At 51.1% G+C, this 27146-nt stretch overlaps 1 protein-coding gene across 2 annotated transcripts in view; it reads right to left on the reverse strand.

The window, feature by feature from the left end:
- The window catches only part of ZNF831 (zinc finger protein 831), a 108923-nt gene that overhangs the window by 17844 nt on the left and 63933 nt on the right, over window positions 1–27146 (reverse strand). The window lies entirely within an intron of this gene.

Raw genomic sequence — 27146 nt, forward strand, 5'->3', positions numbered from 1 at the left:
CTGAGGGTCCTAGGGACAGTTGCCAGATAAAATGTGGCCGCCTGCTTAAGTTTAAATCTCAGGTCAGCAAGGAATCATTTTTAGCGTTAAGTATGTCTTCTACAATGTTTGGGGCACACTCAAGCTGAAAAAGAAGGTATCATTATCCGGAATTCAACTTTAACTGGGTGCCCCGTATTTCCATTTGCTCACTCTGGCCACCCCGCCTTAGGGTGTAGGGAAAGGGGGAGCTGGCCGGGGGCCGGCTGTGCTCAGAAAAGTCGGACATCTGACTGAAGGTACCAGGTTGGGCAGGTGACCTCGGCCCCTGACTGGCTCCAGGCACCGCCCTGGAAGGCTACGGGGTCTGGACGGGGCGATTATTATCAAGCAAGACATCTCGTGACGGGGCCCCTCACAAAGGCCCTGACAGTCAGACGGCCCCGACTGGTCTTGATGGAGACACGGCTCACGGGCCCTCCAAAACACTCAGGAGCCAAGCCCACAGGCAAAGGGCAAAGCAGGGGCCGGCGTGGACAGCCAGCCAGCCAGCATCCCGCAGCCCATCCCCTGTTTTCAAGACGTTTTTAATGCCACCATGAAGAGACGACCTTCAGGCTGTTCTGGAAAATTATCAGGCTCTCTGGTGTCATTAATTCTCCCACTTCTGTGGATACAAGGACCCAAGGTTATTTTTTTTTTCCCCCAAAAGGTCCCCTAACCCATACCCACTAGAAAAGGCCTTCGGGTATAGTCTGTTAGCAGGAAGGTTCTTTTCTGGGTGAGAAGCCTCAGCTCGCCTCTAACCAACGCGAGCGGCAAGGACGCGCACAGCGGAAATGGCCCGATGCAGATAATAACACCGGAAAGGAGCATTACGTGGAAATGCATTCTAGAGTTCTGCGTGAGGCGGCCACACTCCAGTAATTGCAGGCTTGGGGACATTTTCTAGACGAGAGTTCCGTTATGCTCGTTGCTTCTCCCTCAAGGATTTTCACACACAGGGAGGGGAGAGAGAGACAAAGAATAAGCCCCTTTTTCTTCTCCTTTGAAGCCAAGAGGAAAAAAACCAGGGCAGGCCCTCAGCCGTTACTGGTGGGCTCGCCAACGGCACCCACTTCAGAAAAGGACAAGGGTCGGCTTTGTTTCTGCCAAAAAAAACCACGTCTCTTTCCCCCAGAGGGCAGAGGGCTCCTAAGAAAACGATCCCCTGTCCGGAGGAAGGGACTCTGCCCTCAAGGGGGGCGCCCTGAAGGGACAAGTCAACAGCCCGGGAAGACGCTTGGGCTTTCATTTCCCCTCTCCACCTGCCAGAGGACAGAGGAGAAGGAAAAAGGACAAAATGAAAGGTTTGGTCCAAATGCTCACTTTTGGGTTCGTCGTCGGTTACGTACAGCAACGCCAGGAAAACGTCTGGGGGCTGCAGGGGACCTGGGACAGGCCCAGAAGGAGAAACGAGTTTACGAGGACTTCAGGTGGACCCAGAAGGCCACAATACAGAGACAGAAAGTACCGGACTGACCGATGGCCAGGCCGAAAAATCAGTACCCCATATCCCTCCCGTCAGTTCAAGACATTTTTAACCTCACTATGCAAAACCAGCCTTCAAAAATTCTCTTCTAGAAAATTATTAGTGTATTTACCTCAGAAATCTCTCTGCCCCATATATGAGGCCCCAAGGCTATCCATTCTTCTCACTGAACGTCGCCTTCCTTGCCTGCCTTGTGCTCCCTGGAAGAGAATCAGATGTGTGCTCCACGATCGTGAAGGTCACTGAGGCACAGAAGGCTCTGCCCACCTGCTCGTAAATTCAGGGAGCAGAGATGGGAGTCGACGAAACAGCACAGGGTAAGTGATGAAAGTTAAAGCAGGTTTCAGTGCAGAAACGTACCCTATGGTTCTCCGTTTTTTCTGGTTGGTATCTCTCCTCTGATTACAGGCCTTGCATACATTTTCTCAGTGAGGACTCTATGCAGTTCACACCACATATTTTCAAGGAAAATAAAAGTAATTTACTTCTCCAATAATGTTTGGGTTCAGGTAAAGACTACACAAACTTGGTCTCACACAGCAGCTCTGGGTTATCTTTGTTCCAGAAATCCTGATTACACCATGCATCACGAGAGACAGAATCAGCTGAACGGGGACACCCTTGGAGGGCAGAGGGCAGAGTCTTGTAACTGAAGGGAAGCCATGCAAGAGCAGGGGAGCAGAGGCCGGACGCTTGTGGGAGACGGAAGCCAAGTCCCTGCAGGGAAGAAGTCAGAGGGTGGGCATACGGGTGACCGTGCCATGGAGAGCCTGCCAGACCTCAAGCCAGAGAGGGTCAAGGTCAACATCAACCGAGGTAAGTCAGGCTGAGAGCCTGCATTCTTGGTATGATAGGTCAAGGAGGGCACTTCACCTCTGGAGTCTTGCTCCCCAAACCATTACCCCAAACTAATCATGGGGAAAACATCCGATAAAATCCCAATACAGGGACATCCTACTGTTAATACACCTGGCCGGTTCTCCTCCAAACTGTCAAGGTCATCACAGACAAGGAGAGTCTGGGAGACCGTCAGAGCCAAGGGGAGCCTAAGGAGACGGGATGATAAATGCCATGTGGTGTCCGGGGTGCGATTCTGGGCCTGAACAAGAACATGAGGGGGAAAAAAATAGGGAAATCTGAATAAAGTGTAAAATTCAGTTATTGATTCTTTACCCATAGTTAATGTATGGTTAACTGTAACAAATATGCCATATTAATATAAAAAATTAAAAACAGGGGAAACTGGGTGTGGGCTATATGGACCTCTCTGAGCTATCTTAACCACTTTTCTGTAAATCCAAAACTATTCTAAAATAAAAGGTTTACTGGGGGAGAAGGCCAATGGGCCAGGTGCTATTCGAAGGACTGTGCACACATGTCTCCTGGGGGCAGAGCTTTGTGGCTCTGTGGAAGCCTTTTGTGGAAGGGGGTGGTCTCCCCCTTCCGTTGCTCTAGATGTCTCAAGACCTAGACAAAATCTAAGAACCTTCTAGAAGCCTACGCCTTCTCCCTTACTCTCTAGGACCCGTATGACACAATGCAGCTCTTCTGAGAGGTGACCGTGGGGCCTCTTTCCTCCCAGATGGGCCCTGAAGCAAACCTAGGCCTTGCCCCCCATTCTCCTCTCCAACCACTTTCCTCGACGGAATTCGGGGTACTGTGTCATCCAGACAAACTGCCTCATTGGCAGGCCTCATGCAAATGAAAACGTGGGCTCTTGTTCAAAATGATGGAGACCTTCAAGCCTCACGGCAGAGCCTGCCTGGACCACGGCGTGGGTCACACATGGGTCCAGACCCCCGGATGAGCTCTACTCTCAGGAAGAAACACGGGAGCCCACGGTCAGATCCATGTCCCTGCTATGCACATTCCCCCCACAGCACCCGACGGGCTCGAAGGCAAACGCTGGGAGGAGACCCCCGGCCACGACGGCAGCTCACAGAGATGGACAGGCACGGCCTATGCCCGGGGGGGGGGGGGGGGGGGGGGCGACCGCCAGTGAGCCCCGCATGGCATAGCTGTGAGGACGGCCGTCCGCTCTCGCCTCCATGCAGAGGTCCTGTGCCTCTCTGTGCCCCAGTGTCCTCGCCTGTGCGATGGGACGATCCTAGCCCGTCCTGCGAGGGTGGTGGAGAGGCTTCAGCAAGCTAACACAAGCGCCACGCTCAGGCTGCAAACGTGTGGGGCTCCTACTGCCCTCACCGCTGCCCCTACCTCCACCGCTGTGACGTCTGGGTGTCGACCGGCTCACTGCTCTGGCCTGGACCCATCCCCATTCCAGTACAGTCAGCTCCGTGAGGGACAGGCCCTGCTCTGTCCTGATTGTAGCTTTTTCTGGCACCTAAAACACTGTGAGCGGCGTATAATAGGTGCTCAAGAAACAATCTGTTGAATGAACTCACTGAGTGAAGACCAGTCTGACTCCAAACCCCAACCATATGCTGCTTTTCCACTTCACTCCTCAAGACCACAAATAACAATCTTTACAGAGCCTTTCCCCTTTGATGAGACTGCAGATCCCGGGGAGGCTCATCAAGGGTTAACCAAGTGTCCAACATCCTGGGGGGCCGGGAGGGGGTGTCCTGCAGCGGGGGCGGACCCCAGGGAGAACTCACAGTTGGACAGGCTTTCCAGAAAATCTCTTCTGATTAATGTGCCATTCTTCCCTCCCACCCCCACGAGTGAGATCAATAATGATTTGACTCTGCTCTGCTATTCTCACTGATTATAATCATATTTAAAAACCCTGATCATTTTCTTAAACTCCATTTAGTGTCAATTTGCATTCATCAAGGGTTTTTCTTTAAAGGGGTAGTTCTCTTTAACGGCGAACTCTGAATTTCGAAGGTAACGGGCCCTGTGCCTGAAGAGAGTCTGAGGAAGGAGATGAAAGGCACCCACGTTTTCGGCCATGTTTCCGCCAGGAGCCTCACCCTGCAGGGATGCACAGTGTCCCGGGTTACAAGCCAGTGCACGTCTGCGTGTCCCACAGCGTTTCTCCCCTCCCAGTTACACAGATATCAATGCTCTTTTTAGGGGGCATATGGGTACAGCCATGAGCCGTCCCTGGGCCATCGGTGAAGCCCTGGGAAGGAACAGGAGAATACGTACGTACACACAATGGGCCGCTCCGTGTAAGTAACTGCAAGGTGTTTTTACCACTCTTAGCTACTGCGGAAGCTCACCATATAATTTGAGATTTCTTCGGCGGGCAATGGTGGGAAGCAGCGAGGACCGAATGGAAATGACAAAGATGAAGCCAGCCACCATCGGTTGCGGCGCCTCGAATCTCGGGGACAAAGGAGGAAGATGTGTGCCTGGTTTTACCATCCGGGGCGGGGGCACACAAAAGAGGTTCAAAACAGAAGCGTCTGAAAGTAGAAGGGCTCAGGAAAGAAAGACACATGCCCAAGGTTATCAACACGAATGTAGCTGTTTATCTTAAAAAAATTTTTTTTAATGTTTATTTATTTTTGAGACAGAGAGAGACAGAGCACGAACAGGGGAGGGTCAGAGAGAGGGAGACACAGAATCTGAAACAGGCTCCGGGCTCCGAGCTGTCAGCACAGAGCCCGATGTGGGGCTCGAACCCACGGACCGCGAAATCATGACCTGGGCCGAAGTCGGACGCTGAACCGACTGAGCCACCCAGGCGCCCCCCCCCTTTTTTTTTTTAATTCTTTTTTAATGTTTATTTATTTTTGAGACAGAGAGAGACAGAGCATGAACAGGGGAGGGTCAGAGAGAGAGGGACTGAATGTAGCTATTTAGTAACAAGACCCTTGAAGCGGGATCACCTGCCTTGATGCGGATAAACAGACAAAAATGTGCTCTTCTCCAATGAGGATTTCAAAGTTCTAGCTGTATTTTTTTTTCTAATTTGACTCATTTTTGCGACAGAGAATACAATCACGAACACGATTTTACTGCTGCCTAGAGAGGCACATGGTCAGGGCCCAGAGAGAAATCGAACCATGTGAACAGTATCTGGAAAAAGGCATTATTGCACGAATGCTAACTGAAATGTTTCCTTCTAAGGAAGAGATTTCTGGACGTCCAGCCTGTCTGCATCTCGAGCTCATGTGGCAGAGCGTGTGCGTCGCCTCCTTATTTCTGTTCCTTTTTCTTGGGAGTGAGAACCCACTTTCTAGCTGAGGCGTGTTACCGCTCTGCTTAAAAACTCCATTTTTCAGTTTTTCTTGCAGACAAGTAGGACCAGGTAATTAAGTTCTGGCCAAAAAGATGTGAGAAGACATGATCTACGGAATTTGTAAAACATGCCCTTAAAGGGAGGGTGGATACTCTCTCCTTCCTCTCTCCCCTTTTCTCTTGGCTGGAATGCAGACCTAATGGCAGGAGTTAGAGCAGCCATCCTGTACCGCAGCAACAGGAAAACTGATGGCAAGGAGAACAGAGCAACAGGACAGAAGGAACCTGGTCCCCACCACACTCCGGAGCCATCATACCAGACCAGGGTACCTACCCCGACAGTTGTCTGTAAGAGAAATAAACTATGTCTCTTTGAAAGTCATGGCTACCTTCAGCATTCATGAGAGAAGCCAAAGCCTTATTGTGCCCGATACCATGGTAATGAAAACTACTATACTGCGAGAGTCTCAACTTCAGCCTGTTTCTTTTTTTTTTTTTTAATTTTTTTTATGGATCAGCCTGTTTCTTAAAACTCTGATTATCCACACACGACCTTGCTCAGTACAAACGCCATGTCTGCTGACTGCTAAAAGTATTAAGCCTTTATCATTTTGCCATATTTGAAAATTATGTGGACCAGGAATCAGCAAGCTACAGCCTGTAGGCCAGTCCGGCCCTCCACCTATTTTTATAAATAAAGTTTTATCGGAACACAGCCATGCCCATGTATTTACCATATATACATATATGGCTGTTTCTGCCCCATAATGTCAGAGTTGTGTAGTTGCAACAGGGCCTGTATGGCTAGCAAAATTCAAAAAATAAAAAAAGTAAAAAATTACAAAAAAATTTTATCTGGCCTTTTATAAAGTTTGCAGACTCCCAATCTACACTATTAATTACATGAAAACTTCTAATTAAGTCCCTTTCTCACTTAAACGAGACTCTTTTTAAAAACCAGATTATGTTTTAAGATCAGCTCTACATCACTGCCTCGGATGAAATGCTGGTGTCGCTTAGGGGGCAGGCACTGCACGTTGTCTATCCGCTACTATTCTCTATTCCTTCCTATCAACGGAACCCCAGAGATGTTTAGTGCACCTCTAGAATGCTCTTTTCCTGGACTCCCTGCAGCCAGAGGTGTCCTTGCGACCCAGCCCAGACAACAAGACATAAGTAGGGGCCGCTGACTGCCCCCGAGAAAGCTTTCAAAGGCACACCCTTTGGGGCCTCGGGCCCTTTTTCCTGCCTTTGGTGCAATCTTGGGGTCAGGCTACCCACAGAATAAAGGCCCAGGGTGGGGACAGGAGGGCAGAAAAACAGAAGGGCCCTGGGTCACTGTGGGGTCACTGCTGGGCTCCCTGGCCAGCTGTACTAGCCCAGACCACTTATCCTTAGCCTACTTGTTATAGGAAAAGACGAACCACTTTTTTTTTAAGAACTCCTGACAAATGTGTTCCAAATCGCTACATGTGCCACAAAACAAACAAATAAACAGCCCCAATGCTTCACCGTTTCCTGTATCCACACCCCCTCTGCCATGTGATTTTCAAGGTCTCTCATGGGATGTGGGGTCAATTTCCTCACCCTTGAATCGAGGCTGGTCCTGTGATTCTCCTTGGCCACTAGAAAGCCACAGAAGTGATGTGCCAGTTCCAAACCTAGGTCCCCAGAGGTCGGTGTGAATCTGCGTTCGTTTTCTCTCTCTCTCTCTCTCTCTCTCTCTCTCTCTCTCTCTCTCTCTGAAATATGGCAGGTTGGGAGACCCAATCTTCACTTCACCCTCATTCCCCATGCTGATACCCAAGGAACCTCCACGCATGTGCGTGAGGCCGGCCTAGACCAGCCAGCTCCCCTCCAATTTCCCAGCGGTTCCCCCCTGTGACCCCGCAGATGTGTGAGCAAACCCAGCAAAGCTCAGACATGCCAGGCTCCGGTCAACAGAATGCCCGGCGAGCCCAGAGACTCACAGACAATGATAAATGCTTACCGTTATGAACCAGTGAGTTTGCTCTGTACGCAGCAGTAGCTAACTTAAATCATAAGTAAACATATATTTGATATAAGTTAGCTACTACTATATAGAAGATAGATGTACGGTTATTACCTTTGCTATTTTATATATATATATATACACACACACACACACACACACATATATATACACACACACGTGCATAGTGTGGGTATGTGTGTGTGTGTGTGTATATATATATATACACATATATATACGTGTATATATATATATCTTCTCCAACTCTATGAATCGTTTCCACGAGAACCCGAGATAACAGTTACCTACAAACCCTGTAATGGGGCTACTCACCCCTTCCTCCCCACTGTCTGTAAGGCTACCCCTCTCTTCTCAACACAAAGATCAGAAGGAGTTTGGGGGCCAACCCGAAATACGATAAACAGAGATACGGATGAAGTAGGCATATGTCTACTGACAATATTCGATTTAAACCTAGTGGCGTCCACCCTGTAAGATCGCCCGTCACATCAGCTATTAATTTAGCAATCTTGTGCTTCCGGCTTCCACTTCCCGAGGCCGTTCTAGCCAGACTTGCAGCGTGCTCCTCTGTATGGCCATTAAGATATGTATTTTCCTGACTGATGTGTCTACTTTTTGATAATTTAAATTCTTTCTGAATATTTGATTATAAATCACAGAGGTAAACATACTGTACGTTGGGGCTTCCAATGATAACTAGTGAGGTCTGGAGTGAGAAGCATGGTGGCTTATGACCTGGGACTCTCTCTGTCCCTCTCTGGCTCATGCTCTGTATCTCTCTCTCTCAAAAATAAGTAATAAACATTAAAAAAAAATTTTTAATATAATTTAAAAACAGTTTAAAGGAGATGATAAAATGGCTCAGAATAATGACTAGTCCATAGGAAGTGTCCCAACTATATAAGCTGAGTCCTAGGATTCTTAATAGATAATATGCGACTTGACAAGCAAATTATAATGTGACTGAGCACTTAATAGAACCAGAGTTTGAGAGTAAAGTTGTTCACACTAAGGAAGGCTGAAACAAATGACTGTTTCCAATAACGCACAGGAAAACGTCACTGCCCCAAACAGCCTCCTCCGACTGAGTCATCGCTTAGATGTGGGGTCCCCTTCTGCTTGTTGTGAAGTGCAGAAAGCATTCCTTGTCCGTACCCTCCGACGTTTCACTGTACTTTCCAGATGTCACCTCTGAATCAAGCGAGGCCGGTTGCTCGCACTCGAGCTCCTTGGCCGAACACTCAGAGGGTGTGTTATCTAAGGACCAAAGAAGTCACCTGAGTGTAAGAGGGGCTCCCCCACATTCATCCTTCAGAGAAGATGGAGCTGCCTCACAATCAAATCCTTACCAAGAGTCCCATTTTAAGAGGAACTCTCCCCATTACTCCATTCTGAACTACAAAATACCGTTTAGGAAGGTGTGCTGCCCTGAGAAGAGCCCAGTCCGTGGCCGTTTGGGTCCCTGACAGACATCAGCTGATAAAATCAGTGTTAGAGGTGATGGGAGGGGGACTTTAATTCAGTCATCCTTCTTGGGCACCTGGGACACAGTTATAAGCACTGACTATTGTAAATAAGTCTCTTGAGGACTGCCTCAAAAAGCAAAATAGGCCATGACTCTTTGGTGCGAATTACCAACGGCCATCTACCAAGAGGAATGGAGGTGACAGTCTGAAAACAGCCGTGGGCAAGCTGCTATGACAGCACTGCACTCAGACTCTAGAAACACTAAGTCTCCAAGAGCCGAGATGGAAGTGAAGGCACTGTGCTCTGAAAACTTGGATGACTCAGGCAGGTGGCTCTTGTGGTGACAAAGGCCATACAGAGGAGCACGCTGCAAGTCTGGCTAGAACGGCCTCGGGAAGTGGAAGCCGGAAGCACAAGATTGCTAAATTAATAGCTGATGTGACGGGCGATCTTACAGGGTGGACGCCACTAGGTTTAAATCGAATATTGTCAGTAGACATTTGCCTACTTCATCCGTATCTCTGTTTATCGTATTTCGGGTTGGCCCCCAAACTCCTTCTGATCTTTGTGTTGAGAAGAGAGGGGTAGCCTTACAGACAGTGGGGAGGAAGGGGTGAGTAGCCCCATTACAGGGTTTGTAGGTAACTGTTATCTCGGGTTCTCGTGGAAACGATTCATGGAGTTGGAGAAATGGGAAGGAGTCAGACAGAAGTGGGATTTCTGGAGAAGTCCAGCCCTTGCCTGACCCCACGTGAGGCTCTGCAGTGAGTGCTGCTTTGCACAGTATGCCCCGGCCAGGGGTGAAGGACTGGGGGGTGGGGGGGGGGGTCCTACCCTGCATCGGTCAGTGTCGCATGTTATGTTGATGGCGAGGGGGGCACATCAGCCAAGGGCTATTTGGAGAAGGGCACGGGTGAGGGCCGGAAGCAGCTGAAACCCACGACAGCAAGCACGGGGGTGGGGTGCACAGGTGCCTGGCCGGAAAGGGGATCTGGGCAGGGCACCAACAGCGCCCGCCTCAGCTACGACACGGTAAACCTGCAGCAGCCCGCAGGGAGAACAAACCTGACCGCCAGGTTCTGAGTTCCCGCACCCAGGAGCAAGAGAAGCCGTGACTGACGTCTGTCATTCGGAGCCAGTTCATCCACCTGGATTCTCCATCGGGGAACATCGCTTCTCAGCAGAAGTGGGCTGGCTTACGATCACCTGTCCCCTCCCCAGGTATGGGCACATTCTACCCATCTGACCGAACAGAAGGTTCAGGACTAGGCACATGACCCCAGGAGCCGTGGGCCACGCCAAAACATTCTCCTGACTCGTGCAGACCTCCGCACCTTCCTCGTGCCCCAGAGAAAGAGAGGGGTGGGGGCCAGGAATACCTGCCCACCCTGAACTCCCCCTTAACCATACTGAAGGTGGGATTACAGATTTCCTTAACGTTACCTAACGACAGATTTAAAATTCAAACCTTGATTGTCTGCTCCCACCCCTGGAAAACCATCTAATGTGTTTGCATAAGAGACGCAATCATGGCTTTGATGAAAGAAGCCAGTCTTTTTCATAAAGAGACATTTCCAACAGACATTGATTAATCTAGTTTCCCATTCTTCTAAGCAAAATAATAGAGAAATCATCATTTTCTTCCTTATCTAACTACACAGATGACTGCTTCGTGACTCCTCAAATTTATTGAGTGGCAACACCGGAAGAAATATGAAGAAGAAATACGTCCTGTGTCCTCAGAAGCATCGAGATCCTCAACGTGTCAGGACCAAAGCAAGCGCTGCTAAGCCATCTGAGGACCATCTAAGGAAAGGTGGGGATCGGTAAACACAAAATCAGAACGAGCCTCCTCCTCCCCCTCAAGGAGACTTCCAGAACAAATGGAGGGAGCTAAGCAGGTTTTCTCAGCTTGAATGCAGAATGGCTTAAAACTCACTAAAAATGTTCCCCATTTATTAATTAGACAAAGAAAAAAAAAACGGTATTTATGCACTGATCTAGAATGAAACATTACTTAAATGAATCCAAATTAGTGGAAATTAAAGACCATGCAGAATGTAAAAGGCAAAGCGGATGGAGATTAATAAATGGGAATGAAGTGCGCTCCTCCCCTCCCCCTCCCCCCCACTCCCCCCCCCCCGCCCTGAGCGGGAGTGGGTCCGCAGAGGGGAAAAAGCGGGGCGGGGACCCTGCAGCAGACGCAGGAAGCAGTTTCAAAAGGGCAATCATTGTTTTCACACGAAAACATACAAAACCAATTTCTTCTGAACCACTAACGTGTGGATTTGTAGAAATCAGTAACATAGTATATTTAATCCAGTTGAACGGAGATAAATGGGACTAGGGGTCTTCGGTTCTCAGGAGTCTCAGGAGTCACCGCCAACGCTTTTTGGAATCGCCGTAGCATGCGGTTTCTGTTGTTGTTTTCTCTATTCAACTGGGAAAAGCCTGGAAGTCTCAACACTCTCCCCACTTAGGAGACAGGGGGAACGCAGCGAAGCGTGTCGATCTGCCCTTGGGAAAACCATGTCGGATGCGACGCTGTAGGTGCTCAGTAAACAGCCAGGATGGCACGGACGCCTGGGTGAAGGGAACTACGTCTGCCAGGGCTGGAACAGGCACAGAGCACAGTCGGACCGATCACAGTCACAGGGCAGCACGAGCGGAGGGCAACTGGCCACACCATCAGGGCAGAAGGGCACGGTCTCAGGAAGGGACAAAGGAAACCCAGAGGGGGCTACGGGCAGAAGCGCGGCCCCCGGCTCCCGCTCTCCTGGTGCAGGGGGGTGCCGCTCTGCCCCCCGCACCCAGAGTACGGGAGAAGCCAGCCTGGGAGCGGATGGCAACAAACCACAGACAGAAGCCAAGGTGAGCCTCGGAGCACCGAGGCTGAAAGGTGTCTGGGCTGGTGAAAAGCACGCACCTGTCGGGAGGGGAGCACAGGGTCTCCAGGGACAAGGACAGGAGGTCATGCCATCACATGTCCACTGTGGCTTCCAGAGATCTCATGTTCTTGTACTCACAGGGGGATGGGGGGGGGCCACGACTCCAGGATCCACTCACCCCAACGGAAGCGTGACCACAGGGGCTTCAGCATCTGGCTCAACCGCCCTGGATGTGGGGGCGGTAGATGGCGGCCAGCACCCGCTCTTCCTCCTTCTTCTCCCTCTTCTTCCTAGCAGCCTGTACAGCAAAGGTCTCAAACTACCGGACTACGTTTGGGGTCCAGACCAGTGTGTGTGTGCGTGGGTTTGAATGTGAATTCACTACCATCGGGTAAAAATTGGGAGATTTTATTTAATGGGAAATTCTGTGTCTCTGTCTTCTCTACAGATTAATAATAAGGAGCTGGCATGCTCACCATACAACATGATGCTAAGCTCCATTTTAAATTATGGGGGATTAAGTTATATATTATAAGTACTAAATTTTAAATTCGAATACATGATACAAATGATAACCCAACAGCTAGCAAACAGCAACTGCTATTATCAGCTTCATGTTCCGGATGGGGAAACTGAGGCGTGGAGTTGCTGAGACCCGTCCCTGAGACCACACAGCTCCCGGTGGTGGCCACCAATCGTGAGCCAGGGCGAGTCCCACCCCCCCCCCCCCCGCCCCCAGGCTACCCTCCAGATGGCTGTGACCCTGTGGGCCCTGCCAGCCAGGCTGCTGCAGCCTCTCTTCTAGATGTTTGCTTTTAACATTTTTACATGTGCTTTTTAAAAACGTGGCCAATTCTGAACGAGAGGCTGGTGTGCTTCTTAGTTGGGGAGGAGAGAAACGTCTCCTCGTTGGCAGAGAGAGACCCGGAGGTCCTGCTCAGTATGGAGACAGGGAGCTTGACCCGGCAGAAGCCTGGGTTCTCCATCACATGCCTCAGGACGGTGCTTGAGCCCGGAAAAGGTCCTTGAGGGCCCCGCGTGGTCCTTCCCATCTCTTACCCCCATCTTCGCATGTTCCTCCTCCCCTCTCTGTCCCTCCTGTTCTCAGCCACGGCTTCCACCTCCTCTCCTCTGCAATCATTTCTCATGTGTGCAATCGTGTGCACACATGCACAGCACTCATGCGCGAGAAACACAACTAGGGGTCTTCCTGCTCTGACGATGGCAGGGGTCCAGCCTGTTTCCGGAAGCAGCAGGGCTTCTGTCTCTAAACCCTGCTGTCCCCTCTTTTGGCTGCAGCCCTGCACATTTCAGCCACCTGAACCACTAAGAGCATAAGACAAACTTGTGCCCAGGGCCCCCCCCTGGTATTCAGAGCAGCCCCCCGCGTGCCCAGGCCCCCTGGCGAGGTGAGGTCGGGTCCACGTCCAGACCCCCGTCCAGACCCGCCATCAGGCGCCCAGGCAGAAGGGGATGGAGCTCAGCTGCTGGCGGTGCCTGCCTGCTCCTCGCAGACCAGCGCTAGGGGGCTCCCTTGAAGTTTGGAAGACGATTTCACATCAAATAAAAAGCCGTGCTTCGCTTTTTCCGGGTAATAAATTCGCAGAGCTTGTTTTTCACCCCCACCAGAGGTTAAAATAGTTTCATAAAAAGTTTTGGTAAATTCATGGGTAACTTTTGAGGTTATGTGAGGCTGTTGTCAAAAGAAAAAAAAAAAAAGAAGGGAAAAGAAAAAAAACAGAGCCTTTTCTCTCTGCTCATGTTAGAATCCGAATCACGGAGCCCGAGAGGGCGGATGTGAGGGGGGGGGGCTTTGGGCTTTCTTGCTCCCTCTAGAAGGGTCCACGCAGAGACATGGTGCCCCCTGCCCTCTAATGCCAATCAGTGAGGGGGGCGGTGGGGGGTGGAGAGGCAGGAAATTAGCTGAGCTCATCCTGCACCGTGGCTCATACTGCCGACAGCCCCTCCCTGCCCAGACTGCCCATCCGAGGCTACCCGTGCCACCTTCCTGATCTTTCCACTGCTCTCACCCGCAGCCTGGGGTAAGGGCTGGCCGGGGCTTTTGCACCCATTTCTTCCCAGCAGGTAGTCAGGAGTAAAGCAAAAGTTCCAGTCCCTGAGCAGGGGTTAAAAAGAATAAGAACTTTATCGGATTCATGAGAAATCAAAGGAGACAAGAGGAGGCAGAAGGGAAACAGCGCAGTTAAGGGAGGGGGCGTCGCACATTAACTATGATTCAGAGACTCAAATGCACTGAGTTCATTTTTCAATCTGCCTTTAGCTAGGGGAAAAAAAAATAAGGAAATTATAGAAAATTGAGAAACAAACATCTCCGAGAGTGCTGTGCACCCGGGGGTGCTTAATGAACACTTAATAATTTCAAACGCTGGTACTTAGAAAAATGGCTTTTGTCCATTCCCGGCACGCCAGGTGCCTCGTAGCAAAAAAGGGAGAGCTGGAAATGACTGAAAATGATCACTAATGTCTATGTGGAGGGGGCACAAAAATTACTTTTTCATGTCTCTGGAAGTTAAGGAAATAAACAAGCCAAAATGTTAAGAGTTTTAGCAAGGGAAAAACCTTGGAATTGAATTTGTGTGTCTTTTTCTCAACGTGTGCACTCGGGCAGGACTCCTAATTGGGATGGAGAACAGCCACCACGTCCCCCTGCCGACCCCACAGGGCCGCACTGAAACTCAGATGGGGAAAAACACTTGGAGGAAACTCTCCAAAGGCTCAAGCAGAAAGCAGCGCTCGTTGTTGGAACAGATTTCCTATGCTCCCTGCCAGCATCCAACGTTGGGGTGAAGGCCAGATCCCTAAGCAGAACCCGGGGCTGCCAGGGAGGCCTGAGACGGGGTGGGGCTGGGGCATCGAGGATTATCCCCATCCTTTTATCTTCTCCACCTTCAAGGGTCTCACCGGGAGGTGGGGGGGGGGGGAGTCACCTATGCAGCCACGTGGCACAAATTACATTGCCCCCACGATCTCCCCAAATGCCAGTGAAATTCACCATTCATGGACTCATTTCTTTGACTCATAGATGTCTTCTCCAGACCTGGGGTGAAAAGTCAGCCCCCCACAGAGGCCCCCACTGTCAGTCGTGATAGCCATCACACCCACAAAGTCCTTTATGGCTGACAAAGCACTTTCTACTCATCATCTCAGGTAGCTTGAGCCTCTCAACTGCCCAATGCGAAGATTCCTAGACTGGCTCGAGGGGGATTTCAAGGGCCAGGTGAAATGAATCAGTATAGGTGAACACCTCTGAGACCCATCTACACCCCCATTTTACAGATGAGGATGTGAAACAAAGACAAGGGATGACCCTTGCCCAAGAAGGTAGTAAGAGGGAAAGTCAGGACTCAAACAAATTCTTCTCAATCTAAAACCAAAATTTCTTCCCCAGTACCAGTCTTGGGCTAAAAAAAGGCTAAGAAGGGGGCAGTACTGGGATTACGGGCTTTCTAAGGTCTATTACAAGGTGGCTGGGCAAGACGAGATGTCTAATGTAAGAGGGTACCTGTACACATGGATCCAATGAAAACAGAACTGTGCTCTCAAATTCTAGCTAGATTTCAAACCTAACCTCTCTCTGCCTAAAAGGGAGATTAGGAAAGAGTGGTCAGGCAGGTGTTAAAGGCAGAGTAGCATCAAAACCAGACTTTCTCCATATGTAATCAAGAGCCTTAAAGGGGAATGAAGAACAGAACTACTTCCTCATTATGATCTGATACATTCTAATGTTAGTCTACATGCCACTCGTGATTACTTCTCCTCTAGGCTCACCGTTTGTGCCACCATTCTGCCTCAACTTGCCACTAACACCCTGGTTAGAATGAATCCCCCAGGCTCACCTGTCTGTCTCCAAAACCAAAACCTGTCTCCTGAAGACCGGGTGTGGAGGTGGGGAGGGGACGACCCACCAGGGTGAGCCCCAAATCCTTGCTGATTGTGCACCCCCTCTGGAGGTCTGCTGGACACCAACACCAGAGATCATCACTTCTCATTCTGCCTCAGCCTCTGATTCCATTTGGCTACTGGCTTCAGCATTACACGTAGAAAATTCTAGAACAAGACTCAGATTCCTTTTGGGGGCTCTTCCAACTCAAAGTTAAGAACGGTTTTCAGGAGGTCCTTCAAAAGGAGAACAGTCTCCATTTCAGGTTTGGGACTGAAGGTATGTCGATCCCTCTCTCTCGCTCTCAAACCCTTAGTATAAACACACGTTTACCTTGCAAATACCCATATTTCAACTTCTCTTTAAATGACTCTGTCATCCTGCCCTCCCACCTCCCCAACGGAACCAGCCAGGAGCGCACTAGCCATTTTTGCCTTCCCACCTTCTGTTGGCACAGAAATCAGAATTCAGAACGTGTCGCTCCGTTTCTACAGGAATCTATTAGTGACTGCCAAGGGAAACACTTAGCATTTTAGATAAATAAGTAAATAGTAGTTAAGTGCTGTGCGCCCCCATTTCCAGCAGTTTAGTGTATGTGGCAAAATTTCTTTATGATGCAAGGAGGGGAAAAAAGGTCTGCCGTCCCTCCCCTCTGCAGTGGGGGCCCGGGCCGAGGGGCCCTCGGGATGGGCGTCGGAAGCATCGCGGCCCCTCCTCGTCATGTTCCTGTTTATGCTAGCCTCCTCTCCCTTCTCGCTCCAGCCGGCCTTGTCAGAGTCCCTCATTTGGAAGCTTAATCATATCAGCGAGCTTACCGCATTGCATTTGTAATGACTTGTTTACCAGTCTGTGCCGGCTCCCTCTGCCAGACTGGGCTCTCCCTAAGGACAAGGGCCGCGTCATGCTATCTGCCTCTCTTCCTGCTCCCACACACTGCCTGGCACAGAGCAGGCCCCTGTAATCGCATGTGAACCCGAGGCTGTGTGACTCTAATCTATGCCACAAAGGTGTCTCCGTTCACCAGTCCCTAAGCTCCTCAAGAAGAGGGCACACGGCATCGCCTGCCTCTCCCCTCTCCAGGGGCACACGGGGGCTCCACTGCTCAAACATACGCCGCGCTGCGTTAAACCATGAGTGAGATGGTATGATTCGGACGTCTGTAGGGTTTACCTGCCTTGCCCTCTCTTCTCTGGAGGAACCAGCTCCCCTTCACCCTTAGCTGCCCTGGCAAAGGAGGCCCTGCCCATCCCTCCGCACAAAGACAGGTGAATGATCCACACCTGAATCCCCAGTGATCGGTTCAGGAGACACAGGGCCCCAACCAGGCCAGCAAGATTCGGTCTGGGGACTCGGGCCGGAGTGAGGCAGAGAGTGTGGACAGGCCGGGCAGACCCCGGAGGAGCCGATGCTGATGACCCAGAGAAAAGAGGGGCCAAGTGATGGAGAGAAACCGCGTCCTGATGGCAACGGCGGTACCTATGGACCCAGCCAAGCCTGCGGCCATTGTCTTATGTGAGATGATGTTTTTGTCCAGGCCAGTTTCAACTGGGTCCCTTTTCCCTACATGCAGAGTCCTTCCTACAACTGAATGTGGAGAGAGCATGGAGCTCCGGTGGCCACATTTCAGAATAAGACAGCCGTGGTGCTGTCCGGGGATAACAGAAGCTTGTGAAGAGGAACACTGCCATTATATTGGCAGGTGCAGCTCTGTGAGCCTTCTCATTTTATCCTGGGAGTCTGGTCTGTGGCCCAAATCCCACACCAAGCCAGAAAGGGCCGAGAAATCCGTCTCTCGGGCTCCTGTTTATAATGCAGCGCAAAGACGCTGCTCGGCCTCTCACCAAAGCCTCACATATTACTGTTTGCTCTCTTGAGCTCCCCGGCGGCCTGAGCTTTCTGGGAGGCAGCTGAGTAACGCTTAGGGCCCAGCAGCCTGCAAATCAATTAATCTCTTCTGCAAATTGCTAACCGGGTCTAATGAATTGGCGAGGCACAGAGGAAGTCCTGCGTGGCTCTGTGTCCTTTGCAGTGACAGAGCTCTCTTGGAGCAGACTGAGACGTCATGCCTTGACTGAGGAACAAATCTATTAATATTTGGAGAGAACATCAAATTGTACCCGGTGGACTTAAAGTTGAGTCAAGAGAAACTCACTTCTCTGTGATTTAAAACAAAAACAAAGACAGTCTTCTCATCCCTCCATGTTTTTCCCTATTGGATAAGGCCAGCCTTCCGTGTGGTCTGTCTGGGCAAGGCCCCCACCCCACCCCCCATCCCCCCAGTCCCCAGTGGGCTGCCGGGTGGGGTGGGAAGGCCATGCTGTCCACGGGCACTGGAGGTAGCATCTTTTATGCATCCGAGGCACTTTTTTAAAAGTTGGAGAAGGTCAAGAAAAGAAGACAAACTCTGAAATGCTACAGGTGGGAATGTAAACTGGGAAGCAACCTGGAAAGATCAAAAATGTGCAACGTGGCCCCCAGAGGCCCAGGGATTCCTCTTCTCAGCTCTCCCTAGAGAAACGCTCTGCTCGGGCCGAGAACTATGGACAGCACGTCCCAGGGGAGTGACGCAACAGTGAAATGCTGACGGTGCCAGACTCCCCCTGATTAGAGCGGCTCCGTAACTCTGAGTGCTCCCACCCAGAGAGGCTCTATCCCCATCTGCAAGGTTGAGATAGGTCTCTCTGGGTGTATTAACACTGTGGAAAGCTATGGAATGTGGCCGAGTAAAATAAGCAAGTTGCACAACGAGATACGCATGTGGCCGTTATGTCAACCACGCACACGGGCACACGCATGCCTAACGGTCTGGCAGATTCCCTCGGAACAGCCGTTTCATCTGCGGCGGAACTGGCAACGGGGGTGGTGGCCACGGCGAACACCAGCCTTTTCCGCCACACTTTTTATGTGTTAAAGGAAGCATCACACGCATAACCAAAAACGAATAGTTCACTATTTCGTACCTCTAGGTGGAACATCGATTTTCCCCAGCTCTTTTCAAACACAAACGTGCCCAGCCCGTCTCCAGGGCCTTCCAGTCTGTTGTGTCCCGGTGTCCACTCCATCTGCCACAATCCTTGCTCCGCTCCGTGCCTGGAGCGATCTTTTTAGCACCCCCAGGGGACGGTCTCCCCACTGCCCTCCTCCCTGCACCCAAATCCTTCAGCAGCTCCCCATCTCCCTCGGAAGCAAGATCAAGCCCCTTCCCCAATGTCTGCAAAGCCCCGAAGAGTGCCCGGCCTCTCGCTGCACCTGGGCTCAGGGTCTTTCTCACCACCCCTTTCCTCGGCAGGTCGCATGCCATAGCAGCTTCCGCGTCGCTATCTGGGAGTCTCAGAAATGGAGTGTGAGGCTGCCCAGGAGGCCTCTGGCAACCCCTGTCCACTACCCCCCAACGAGGAGGAGAAGGTAGAGGCTTCCAGGAAGGTCTGTGTAGGTGGGTCAACCCATGGCCTCTGCAGCCAACTCTGTCGAATGCAGAGTTTGAGTCTATACAAGTCAAGGCCTTGTAAAAGTTAAAGAAACACTAGACTAGGATGACACGAGTGGATGTTGGGTGGGGAGGGGGGGGCCTTCCCTTTGTCAAGAAAAGGGCATTGCAGCCCACAAAGTCCCAGGGAGGGGCGACTCACAGCTTGGAGACAAGTAAAACTGAATCACACGGTGAGAGAGCGGTGCCCTTATAATCTCTCTGGCCAAGGAAGGAAGAAAGTCTCAACTGGGTGCTAATGTATTTCTAATGCCCCTCAAGACGTCACGGTCTCTTTCCAGCAGAGGGGCTCTTCCCAGGGCTCGTGGCCTTCTGCCCACAGCAGGCTGGAGCCAGGCTCTTATTTACCATGAAATATTAGTGTTTTCATTCTGCAGTGCTCCCTCAACGGCATATGATGTTGGCTTCCCAACAGTTTCTCTTCAAAAGAAACGTATTTGTGTTTCTTCTGAGTTTCAAGGACAAGAGCAAACGTTCACAGGGGTGATGTACAGACGTGACGTTTCTGAAGGTGGCACATGAGTTCTGAGACTTTAGGAGACACTGTTGACCACCAGCTTCACCATCCGGGCGGCCTTCCGCAGAGGGAGCCCCTTATCACTAGTTTGCTGGAGGGATTAAAAGTGGCCGGGCCTCCGACGCTGAACGTGCCTTCTGGGTTTTGTTACTGGGACGGTTTCTGAAGTCTCGGTGTGAAACGCGGCCCCGAACTTCACCGTGTTTACGGCCATAGGCATGCTGGCTGCAGGAAACTGCAAAACCGTAAACACCATGTAGTTCTTAGAGCTCAATAAAACATCTCCCTCCATCGATGTGACTTGGGATGTGTCATCCGGGCACAGGGCCACGCTCAGCTCCTCTTCGGTGTCCCAATTTTAGCCTGTGCCCCGGCAGGAGCAGCACCACTGCCAACACGCCCAGCAAAACCCAAAGAATTACCCTCAACCACATCAGCGTTCTCCACTCCAGCCCACAAAGCGCATTTCTCAGGAAATCTACAAGAGCACTCGATAGCAAGGGATGCTCTGATGTACCCCAGCTTTGGAGGAAACAGAACGGGTCTCAGTTAATGGAGCAGGCCCTCTGAACACAAAGGAATCCAACAATAAATAATAATAACAAAAGCTGATATGTCGGCGGCTAGAGAGAAAGGGATGTGCATATAAACACAGAAACAGGGCGAACCTAATTATGAGATTCGTTTCTGCAACCCAGGGGCAGGAAGTGTGGTATTAGAACAGTAATAGGGTGGCAGGCTCATGGGTTTTAAGCTCCCAGAGACTCGAAAGTCCCACTTGAGATGCAAACAGAATTCAATGATGTTGTGTTCGTCTCCACTGCAACCCCCCACCCCTCGCCCCGCTTCGCCAATTCTGAAAAGAAAAGTATTCATTTCAGGGCAGTGACCTCATCAGGAGAAACATATCAGGAATTGTGTAACCACAACAAAAGAGAATCAGGAGCTGCTTTCACTCAGGTGGTGTCATCCATTCTATAGGGACATGTGGGTTTTTCACCTGCTTTTTCTGATGGAAAAACAGCCTTCGAGTGCGAGCATGTGCACGCACCTGCAAAGCTTCTCTTCTTAAGTGAGACCCCAACGCGGGAGGCGAAGAGTGGAGAAGCCGTCCTTGCGACAGGGGTCGGTGGCGAACTTCCCCCTACACGAGAAGAGATGGTCTTTTGCTGTCCTACACCAGCGGGTTCACGGTGGCACGGAGTAACTGCCCCCCCCCCAAGTCCCGAGCTGGCACCAGACGAGGGACACCACCCTCTGCCCCCACAGCAGGGCCCAATCACACATTTCACCTACGCTTAGGATTGTGAAACACTGCTCCCCACACCGCCCAGAAGGCACAACGCCAGGATCTTAATCCCCACCACGACAAACCGACCCATGAAGATGTCATAGCAGTCTTAGAGGCTTAATGCTAAAACCAAACGGCGAACGCTGTGTGGCAAAGCAGGGACACCATATCCTCACCGGCTCCTTAGACAGCTGGCTGTTCATCTTCAAACAGCCCGCGCAGACAGCCTGCCTCTCTTCTCGCCTTCCTGGACCTCGATGGTGCTCAAACACCTCGTGCGTGAGAACTTCTGCTCTGAGTTCTAGGCAACAACACATTCTTGTAATTCATCTACAAAGCTTTCAAAGATAATTCTGACCAGAGACTATTTTGACCCAAGTGCTGGCTTTGGAAGTAAATCTCCCCGATTAAGACTTAGTCCTATCTGTGATGTCAGAGAGGTTAAAAGACATCAAAGTGAACATCTTCAGGTTCAAAGTCACCATCCCTTCCTCTCCAGAGCTTTCCTCTTGTACAAATGACGTGGCATCAGACAGACAGATAATCCTTAAGGTTGAAGGCAGTGGTGCCACAAAACTGAGTCCAGCAAGGGTAGGGGCTGGAAGTTGCTTTTTTAGATGAAAAGGTTTCTTTTATGAAGAAAATAACAAGTTTCTTTTGTTCCGCTTAGCTCACTGCCATCCATACCAGACACCCTCTGGACTCTTCTGTTGTTGACGCCTCTCCAAAACACAATCAGACATGAAATCTGCAGATTGCCTGCGCCTTCCTTCGTTCTCCAAGAAGTTTTGGGGGCTGATTTGGATCAAGCTTTCAACGGGGCTGAGCCTCAAGGAGACCTCCTTCCGCTTGTTCGGTGGTTCGTTCAACAAACACCTACTAAGAACCCAACGCTACGTGAGGCACTGAGGCAGAGGCCGAGATGACCCATCAGCTTGGGAAACAGGGCCCGATTAACTCCAGTCACTGCCACTGGGGAAAGATCACCTAAGATGAATTCATTCACCAAAGGGACCAAAACTTCATAGCAAATAGTGGGGAATTAAGGACTTTGAGAATTTCTCTTGCAACCAAAAGCTATGAAGATAAGCTGATGAACCTACAAAGATAAAAATAAACCTTCAAGGTGAGGGGTTGTTAACAGCAAACTGGGAGCTAACTGCTAAAATCAACTAAGGTTAATCAAGTGCTAATGGGGTCAGAGTACATTTTTACACAAAACTGTAGAGCAGACCGATGGGCTAGTCTTGAGTTTACGTTTCCTCTCACAGGAAGATCAAGAGGGACTCCCCACCCCCCAAATGTTATAGGGCTTCCTCCGTTTTCCCAAGGCCTTCTCTTCACTCCCTGGTATGTACCTCACTCTGCTGGAACTACCTCCTCGATTTCCTCTTGCTCATTTGTCATCTAGTCAGATTCTGTCAACGAGTTTCAACCAACCCAGTGGTCACTTCCATCGGCGTCATGAAAGGCTGCGCCCTGAGCGTGATGTGTGGTTTCACTTGGCAACCCATTTACATTATATTGTGAAAATTCTTCTGAAGGGCAGGGATGAGAGCTAACGGTGAGGAGAGAGGGACAGAGAGAAAGTGGTGTTGACAAAGGGTCTAAGTTTATAAGCAATTTATTGGAGAAGGGTTTCATCCTGTGATAATGGTTGTCTCCCCAGGCAACCTCTGAACTGAGGTGTCCCATAAAGAAAGTTTGGATTACAAGGTCTTTCCTCAAGTAGATGTGCACTCTCCTTGGGATATTCATGCAAATCCTTTCCATGAGGAGCCCTGAGTTTCTAAGATTAACCCCACCTAACATCACAGCTCCACCTTGATCCTGAAGTAAATGTGACTGAAGAAGTTCTCTGAAGAAAGCGTGAAACTCCTGCCCACTGATAGTCACGTTTAGCCGGGCTGTCTGGTAACCTGTTGCCACTCGGTATTTAAAAAGAAACTTCCAGCCTCCCCCGTCCCCTTGCTGGAAACCTGGATGGGACAGACCACTGAATTCAGGTTTCAAAAAAAGACTCCGTTCTCAAGAGGGTCTCAAAGACTCCAATCACTCTAAAAATTTATAAATTAGGTCTTTATCCTTCATAACTCCTCTGGCCTTCTGCCTGCAGATGACTTCACTGCCAAGCCATCTGTTAATTCCAGTGATTAGTACCAAGCTATCAGAATAGTTTACAGAGGAGGGAAATTAACCATCCTTTAAAAAAATATTTTTCAAAAACATTCTCTTCCTCTCCTCTTCATAAGTTGTTGATAGGAAGATTCGCCAAAAATGAAGACGACGAAGAGTCAGTTGCAGCATCTTATTTCAGCCCCTGGACACAAGTATTCTTGCCTACTTAATTTAAGAGGTTTCACTGATTCTACTTGACCTACAAGGATCAGGACCAAAGATTTTCCCTACCTTTTAATTGGGAAATTCCGCCCCCCCCCCCCCCCGCCCCAAAGACCCTTTCCAATTTCTTTGTTGGGTTTCATCAAGTCCCCCCAAGTTACAGCCCCTCAGGCACCCAAACTAGATGATTCTATCGCTGTCCCGCCATGGAAAACAGGTCCTCCTTCCCCCTGGACCCTGCAAAAACAAAAACAAAAACCAAAACCACGTACACAGCTGCATGCATTCACGAGCACTGGTGCACACACACACGCACACACATGCACAGACATGGCGAGGTCAGCTCCCTCACTTAGAAGCCAGCCCTGATCTCTCCATGCGGGGCCTGCCAGGTCAAAGGATGGGAGAAAGCTATTTGTCCATGGTGGACGACCTAGGCCCATCGTCAGGCTCCTATGAAGTCACGGTACTTTTCTTCAAACACCCAACACTCAGAGAACCTGTCACTCCTCTGTGAAATGCTGGTATGAGCAAGTGGTGGCAAAAAAATTCCCAAGCCCCTTTGATTTCCAGGAGGTATTTATTTTAGTGCACTCGCCACCCTCCAACTCAACGTTGTCCAGCACGACCTGTCCAGCCCACGCTTGCTGCTTTACCCAACCAGCCATCCCTGTTCACACTCTGACACTTCAATGAGGGACTGGGGGTGATTAATACTCCCTGGGCAAACGCTCAGCCCACATCCCACAGGCTCACACCTGCTCTTAACGGACATCCACCACGTTCTTCCTAATTGCAGGGGAGGGAGCCCTCTGAAACGGGCACCAGTGACCCAGGCCTCTGGCTCAATCCACTTCTCAAATAATAAACACGAAAGCATTTGTCACCACTCTGGGCTATCGCTGGGACATCATAATACCTCTGTGTGGGCTATGTCCCCGGAGGGGGGGGGGGATCTTAAATATGAATGTCCCCTCATTTCTTAGCTCCCCATTTAGACTTTGTTTCTGAAGGGGTGTGTGTGTGTGTGTGTGTGTGTGTGTGTGTGTGTGTGTGTGTGCATGTGTGTTTACCCATCATTCATTGTGCCCCAGTTTGTTCTGAAGCTTTGGTATGAAAAGCTCACACCGAGATAAGAAGTATACAGAAGTGGGATTTCTCCCAACATGGAGAGAGTCTCGAGATCCCCTCCGGGAGCCCATATGGATAGGAACAGACCCTTCCCCCCCCCCCCCCCCAGGATGAGAGAAGCTTTTAAAGGGAAGGAGGAGTAAAAGGGACAATGAAAGGTCAGAGGCTTCCCAACTGGTGTCCCTGCTCACACTGGGGCCCCCAGGGTCACCATGAGCACTCCAGTACGTGTGCAAATTAGGAGGAGGCGCCCATTTCCGCTGGTGGACTGTGACAGGGAGGGAGAGGGGAGCTGGGGCTCCCTGCTTTGGTCTGACAGCCCCACAGAGTGCAAGGCTGGGCAAACCGGGCAGCTGCTGGCACAGTCCCTGTGGCCCTACGCAGCGGGCCTGCCTGCGCCCTCCCCAGCCTGCCCCTGGGCTTCTCCCTAAAGAGGAGCCGATGGGTCCCCTGGCCCGACACACCCGTCCTGGTATTGAAGCCACTTGGAGCCGCTTGGACGACTGTTCCCCCAAGTGGGGAACAGGCCCGGCCGCTGGTGGGCTGCACGACTCCCTCTTAACGACTATGCGCCAGTTTGGTTTACAAAAGAACGTTCCTGCCTCAACTCTTCGCACACAATAAGAGCACACTTGATGTGCGTCCCTCGACACCGAATGTCCACACGTGCCACTCCTTTTTTTTCACCTAGAAACACATTTTAAGGTCGCTTCCGTTGGCTCACAGACAGGGAGAGAATCGTAGAAGCCAAGCGGTTCAACGATGGCCCCCAAAATGGTACGTCCGAGTCCTAACTGCCAAACACGTGACTGTGACCTGACTCGGACAGAGTCTTTGTGGGTATAATTAAATTGAGACTCTTGAGTGAGATCATCCTGGATTTGGGAGCGGCCCTAAACCCCACAACAGGTATACTTACAGGGGGAAGACACGGGCGGCGGGGGGGGGTGGGGAACCTGATCCACAGAAACACAGGGGAGAAGCCCAGGTGTCGACAGAAGCAGAGGCTGGACAGACACAGCCAGGGGATGCCTGAGCCACCCACCAGAAGCTGGAAGAGGCAGGAAGGCTCCTCCCCTACAGCCTTTGGAGAGCGTGTGAGGCAACCGGCCTCCACAACCGTGAGAAAAGTAATCTTTGTTGTTTTAAACCACCAAGTTTGTGGCGATTTTTTCAGGTAGTGCCCAAGTGAGGCACCGCCCCAGTGACCGTCTCCCGCCTCCCACCGGGGCCCGGCGCGCCCTGGCCCATCTGGGCTGTCTGCCCTCTCCGGAGTCTGCGTTCTTGCCCCCGAGCCCGTCCTCACCACCCGCCAGTCCAGAAAGCTTCTGTTCTACTCTCCCTACATCTGCCTTTCCGGACGAAACCCCTCGTCTCTCAAGAAAACTCCCCCAACGCTGACCTTGTCCTGTGCAGACAACGAAAACACCTATCACCGCATGCCCCGCGCTCACTGGGCGCTCAGCCCACGCCGGTTTTTACGGAGGTAGGCTTGTCGTGCCTGGCAGATAATGACAAGCGGCATTTATCAGCCGCCGTGGGGGCGGCACGGTGCCCAGTGGATCCTCGTGTGGAGCCACTGGGTAGGTAAAGCCTTCGTCGACGGCCTAGCTGTGCGGGCACAGACCCCCAGTGTGATCTGAGCGAAGGGCGAACAGCTAGTGTGTGTGTCGTCACCCGTCACCACAGCAGGGACCGCTGTCCTCTTCAGGGCAGAGTGCGCTCGCTGCTCAGCAGCATAAACGTGGCCCCAGATGTGAGTCTCCCGCGGCAGCCCGGTTTCGCCGTCTTTAAGGTGCTGGGAGACAGCTGGTGGGAACGTTCTGTAGTTTGGGATAACTGGCAGAGTTCCGGGGGGTTCTGGTGGGTTCTGCGGGGGGGGGGGGGGGGGGTACCACACAACCAAATCCCTCCGGGCAGTTCCCCGGGCTGCATTGATGGAGGAGGAAAGTAATGGAGTTGGGGATGTGGACATCCACTGGAAGAAAGGGTAAAGCTGGGCAACCTGAGGCATTCCGCCTACTGCCCCGCCCCCGCCCCCGCCCCCTCCCAGCCTCTCCCACGTGATTTTAACCCTTGATGTTCCATAGCAAAGACAATGCATTTCCTGGCCAACCGGTGGAACAAATACTTACCTCGATTTAAATTCTCACCAAGAAAAAAAAAAAATAAATTCTCACCAAGAAACAAGCCACAAGGAACCCTTGTCCTGGCCTACGGAAGAGGGCTTTAGGGCCTGGGGGATGGCGGGGGGGGGGGGAGGGAGAGAGGAGGGGACCACAAAAGAGCCACCCGCCTGCAGGGGGCACTGGTGCTACACAAAGGTGGAGGGGGAGGTGCCCCAGCCAACTCTCCCCAGGGACCAAAACCTCAGCCATCAGACACAGCCCAGGGTCAGCCCTTGAGCCAAAGAGACAATAACCAGCCACAAAAGGATGGTAATTCAGTCAC

The sequence above is a fragment of the Acinonyx jubatus genome, chromosome A3 (assembly GCF_027475565.1).
Source record: "Acinonyx jubatus isolate Ajub_Pintada_27869175 chromosome A3, VMU_Ajub_asm_v1.0, whole genome shotgun sequence".
NCBI classification, from domain to species: Eukaryota; Metazoa; Chordata; class Mammalia; order Carnivora; family Felidae; genus Acinonyx; species Acinonyx jubatus.